The sequence below is a fragment of the Electrona antarctica genome (genome assembly GCF_951216825.1).
Source record: "Electrona antarctica genome assembly, chromosome: 6".
Classification (NCBI taxonomy): Eukaryota; Metazoa; Chordata; class Actinopteri; order Myctophiformes; family Myctophidae; genus Electrona; species Electrona antarctica.
The window spans coordinates 5,628,349-5,634,544 of NC_136811.1; positions in this window are offsets into that span (position 1 = coordinate 5,628,349).

Genomic DNA, 6,196 nt, shown 5'->3' on the forward strand with positions numbered 1-6,196 from the left:
GAGAAGGTGGAGAGACCCCCCTCGCGGTGGTGACCACAATCGAATCCTACTTCAACGTGAAGCTTTTTTATATGTATATACTATTACTCAACACTATGGCTCCTCAAGGGCTGAATGAGGAATTTGATGTCAAACCATTTCTGGGATAATTCTTTATTTTTCATTATTTTAACACTGTTTATCTTTTTTGTTATCCTTATGCTGTCCTCATTATTTTGTACTGTAATTGCAGTACCTTACTATTGTGTTGCTATTGTATTATGGTCTCCTCTTGTAGGCAGTATTTGTATTATTATTTGCAATGTTTTTACTGGTTTGCAGCTTATTATTCATTTTGTCTTCACCACTACACTTCCCTATTCTAAAGAGGTGGCCCTAGTGCCACTATTTTTAATATAATCAGAGTATGCCCTTTATGCTAATTGCAGCCACATCATTAGATGCGGTGGGCGTGTCTTGCTTGATTCCCTTCATTGCAATAGAGCTTGTTCCTTGTTGACCTGCCCATATGCTGTTGTATATAATACGCCTGCTTGATGTTTTGTACTCATACCTGATGAAGACCCGTAAGGGTCGAAAGGTTGTACCTAAATAAAACCATGGTTTTCCTGGGAGCAGACACACAGTGTGTGGACAACCCTTCCTTTACCTGGGAGCAGACACACAGTGTGTGGACAACCCTTCCTTTACCTGGGAGCAGACACACAGTGTGTGGACAACCCTTCCTTTACCTGGGAGCAGACACACAGTGTGTGGACAACCCTTCCTTTACCTGGGAGCAGAGACACAGTGTGTGGACAACCCTTCCTTTACCTGGGAGCAGAGACACAGTGTGTGGACAACCCTTCCTTTACCTGGGAGCAGACACACAGTGTGTGGACAACCCTTCCTTTACCTGGGAGCAGACACACAGTGTGTGGACAACCCTTCCTTTACCTGGGAGCAGAGACACAGTGTGTGGACAACCCTTCCTTTACCTGGGAGCAGAGACACAGTGTGCGGACAACCCTTCCTTTTCATAGTGCATAAAAACATGATGTGGTTTTAGTGTGATAGAGGCGCCCCCGGAATAATACAAAAAAGGGTTAATGAAAGTAGGTAGGGGAGAACGGGGTAAGATGAACCACTTTTTGCTTAAGTTGTCCTGGAAGCAAGGCAAAATGAGATGGCAGTAAAATCTAATGATCTACCCATATTTCAGGATGTCTTCTATCAATTGAAATGATGAGTAAGCATCTATGACAAAGGGCCATGAAAATATGACCTTTTTAAAAAAAGTGGTCACGTGGCTCAATTTGCCCCAGGTAAGGGGTACGTTGATCCAAGTCAAGGGGCAAGTCGAACCACATGATGTTTTATTGTTAAAAGCTTAAACTTGAACAGATAATGTATTCACTTATCATTATTTGTTTATTTTTTATTCTAACAATATTAAGACAATTCAATAAAGTTTGTTATTCAGAACCTTATATTTGCAATATTGTTAATACAATATTGCAAACTTCTCTTAAATGAGTAAGTACATGCAAATTAAAGGTCATTCAGTATAATTTGAGTAGCAAAAACTTAATAAAAAAATATGAATAGTGATTCCCATTGACTCAATTTACCCCCGGACATTGGCTCATCTTACCCATATCCACAATTTTAGAAAACTATGACTAGAATAAACTACTTCAGACAATTTAATTGCTAAATGATTCACATGATTCTATCCATTGGCAAATCATCAACGTGTATGATATTACCTTTTAGACCTAGGTACATTTTGCTTTGTATAACAGTCATTTTAAATGATGTGTCGAAATTTTACTTTGACCGACAAAAGACAGTTTTTTGTGTAAAATAATGTTTTCTACTTTCCCCATGTGCTTCCCAACTTCACAGCCAGGTGTAAATTATGGAGGCTTACTATATTTAAGGTCACATGGCAACACAGGGTTCTAGTTTTCTAGATAAAGGGGGTGGTTCAACTTAAACGCTGGCTCATCTTACCCCGTTCTCCCCTATGGTGCATGCGATATGAAGTGTGAGATTACCATAATGACAGTAATCCTTAATCATATTCAAGGGCTTTTGGCACTCAGAGAGAGTACAAATGGAACCAAATGGACCATAACAGGTCCATTTGGTTCCATTTGTACTCTCTCTCGCAGAGTTAAGTTGACATTGATTTTACAATATAAAAATAAATAAATAAAAGTTATAATAAATTGAGGTCCCACTCCCAGATGTAATGGCATTAAATGGGGGTCAGTATCCTATGCATGTCAAACTGAAAATGATGAGAATCACTGCTAGAGCCCTGCCATATCTTTTCAAATGGAGTCTTGCCCTGAAAATGAATTCATTTTACACCCTCAAGATTTAAAGATCTATAAGGGTCCATTTGGTTACCAACTCTCCATCATTTAGCTGGGGACCCGGTGGAACCCCCTCAAGGACCACTGGTTGAGAACCATTGTTCTACATCTAAGCTTAATTAATGAATTAATCAAAAATGTAAAACTATGCAGACAGAGATATTATGTGGAACCCACAGTATGCAGTGACGTGCAGACAGAGATATTATGTGGAACCCACAGTATAGTGACGTGCAGACAGAGATATTATGTGGAACCCACAGTATGCAGTGACGTGCAGACAGAGATATTATGTGGAACCCACAGTATAGTGACGTGCAGACAGAGATATTATGTGGAACCCACAGTATGCAGTGACGTGCAGACAGAGATATTATGTGGAACCCACAGTATAGTGACGTGCAGACAGAGATATTATGTGGAACCCACAGTATGCAGTGACGTGCAGACAGAGATATTATGTGGAACCCACAGTATGCAGTGACGTGCAGACAGAGATATTATGTGCAGTGACAAAACTCTTCCTCCCCATCCGGCTTCCTCCTCCTGAACACCAGTGTGCTTTTTGCACCGCGTTGGATTCTAACCTCTAGGCCAGGGGTGGGCAACTTTGACGATGGAGAGTGTAATATTCTCACAGAATATGCTTATATTGATGCTCTATCTCCACCTAGCGTCTGTTAGATATAGCCACTGTGATTGGTTAGTGCTACTGCATGCTGGGAGTATCTTCAGGTACAGAGTGAGTTGTGTGAAGTCAGCCTTCCTAGATACATGTGATCCACCGCAGTCTGGAATAAAGCCTACTACTATTATAGCACGTCGTCCTGCATTTGATTGTACACATTGTGCAACACAAGACATGGTGTCAGAGTAACTCGAACCCGAAAGCAAAACAAAAAGACAGAGATGGACGTCGCTGGAGTGCCTTCACCCCGAATGGACTGGGATGCAAGCAACTTGCCCGAAGCATGGCGAAAATTCAAGTTACATACAGACTTGATGTTTTCTGGTCCTTTCAAAAAGAAGAGTGAAGATGAAAAGTGCAGCTACTTGCTTCTCTGGATTGGAGATAAAGGCCGGGATGTCTACAATACATGGACGCTTACAGAGGAGGAACGTAAAGTATTGAAAACATACCATGACCGTTTCCTAGCGTATGTAGAGCCCAAAGTGAATGTGATTTTCGCTAGATACAAGTTCACCGAGAAAGTACAGGGAGCTAACGAGCCTTTTGAACAGTTCGTGACAGAATTGAGACTGCTTGTTAAAGACTGTAACTATCACGACAGTGAAGAGATGGTACGAGACCGTGTGGTTTTTGGGATTAATTCACCAAGAGTGAGAGAGAAGCTGCTCAACGTCGGGTCCGATCTAACTTTGGATAGAGCAATAGACATTGCCAGGACTCATGATATGGCACAAGCTCAGCTAAGGAGTTTTGCAAGCAGCAGCGCGAGCCCGCGCGAACAGGCTGTTCATGCAGTGAGCCGGCATTCTTCAAAGGGTCCCGCATGGAAAACGCGCCAAGACTGGACAAGAGGAAGCCAAGCGCAATTCCCCAGGAATCCCACGGAGGGAGACAGAGGCCACTCTAAATCGTGTGGATACTGTGGAAACAGGGCTCATGGAAAAGACGCTTGCCCAGCAAAAGGCAAGCAATGCAAAATCTGCAACAAGTGGAACCACTTTGCAAAGGTATGTCGTTCCAAAACAAGCAAAGTTCACACAGTAAGTGAAATGAATCAGGATCAAGATGCAGACAGCAGTGATGGTATGTTTATTGATGCAGTGACACAAGGAAGCAACACCAAAAATACAGAGCAAGCCTATGCAAATGTACAAGTTGGCCCAAATAAGACTGTAGTTCGCTTCAAGTTGGATACTGGTGCTGACACAAATGTCATAACACCAGAGGTATTCAGATCTCTAGGAGTACAAGATGTACTGGAACCTTCACCACGCCCACTCTATGGCTATGGAGGTGAGCAACTCAGTGTCCGGGGCAAGTGCAACATGAAATGCCGGTACAAGGACATTAAGCTAATGTTGAAAGTGCATGTTGTTGACACACGTGCACCCCCAGTGCTAGGTTTAAAAGCATGTTTGGATTTTGGACTGATTAAACTCATACTGTCAGTGTCTGGGGCACCAGATGTGTCCATTCTAGATGAGTTTGCAGATGTTTTCACAGGAATAGGACTATTCCCTGGTGAATGCACAATCCACCTCGACCCCAATGCAACGCCTGTGGTCCACGCACCAAGGCGTGTCCCCATCGCACTACGTGATCGTCTCAAACTGGAGCTGCAAAGCATGGAAAAGCAGCATGTCATTGTCAAAGTGACAGAACCGACCGAATGGGTCAATTCAATGGTAGCAGCAGAAAAGCCACGCACAGGCAAGCTGAGAGTATGTCTCGACCCCAAGGATCTGAACCAGGCTATCAAGAGGCCACATTATCCTTTGCCCACTCTCGACGACGTCACAGCTAAGCTGGCAGGAGCCTGCTATTTCAGTGTCATGGATGCCAGGTCAGGCTACTGGGCGATTAAGCTCACAGAAGAGTCGTCCAAACTGACCACTTTCAACACAGTATTTGGGCGATACCGGTTCCTCCGCCTGCCTTTTGGGATCGTATCGGCCCAAGACGAGTTTCAACGGAGAGTCGACGAGACCTACGAGGGTCTACAAGGAGTCACAGCCATAGTGGATGATGTCCTTATTTTTGGAAAAACTAAAGAGGAACACGACGAAAACCTCCGTGCCATGTTACAGCGCTCCAGAGAGCGAGGAGTCAAGCTAAACCCAGAGAAAAGCACTCTCTGTGCCACAGAAGTCAGCTATTTTGGGCACATCATCACCAAGGATGGAATCAAGCCAGACCCAGCCAAAGTCAGGGCTGTGAGAGACATGGAGCCACCCAAAGACAAAGGTGAGCTCGAAACAATTCTTGGCATGATCAATTATCTGTCAAAATTTGCACCTATGCTCTCAGATATCAATGCACCCCTGCGTCAGCTGATGAAGAACACAAGTGAATTCCTATGGGACGCACAGCATGATGCAGCATTCAAGAAAATGAAAGAGCTGATCACACGAGAGCCAGGCCCAGTTCTCACATATTACGACCCCAGCAAGGAGCTCAGACTCCAAGTCGATGCATCAAAATATGGACTGGGTGCTGTCTTACTACAAGAAGGAAAGCCCATCGGATATGCATCAAAATCACTCAGTGACAGTGAAGTGAACTACGCACAGATTGAGAAGGAGCTATACGCTATCTTGTTTGGATGCAAGCGCTTCCATCAGTACGTCTATGGCCGCCACACCATTGTGGAAAGCGACCACAAGCCACTGGAGTCCATTATGAAGAAACCACTTGCAGCAGCGCCCCCGAGGCTACAGAGAATGATTCTCCAGCTGCAGAGGTATGCTTTCACCATTATCCACAGACCAGGCAAGGACATTCCTGTTGCAGACACTCTCTCCAGGAAGTCACTTTCTGACCAGGATGACAGTCTCAGAGAAGGTATGGACATGCAAGTGCACACAGTGTATAGCAACCTACCTGTCAGTGACACAAAGCTGACAGAAATCAGAGCAGAGACTGAGAAAGACACACAGCTCATACTACTGAAAGAAACGATCAAGTCAGGCTGGCCTGAGGAAAGAAGAATGTGTCCTCAGAGCATAGCAGAATACTGGAATCACAGAAGTGAACTTTCTGTGATGAATGACATCATATTCAAGGGGGAGAAAATCATCATCCCTACCCCACTGCGCTCAGAACTGTTATCCCGAATACATGCAGGTCACATGGGCATGGAAAA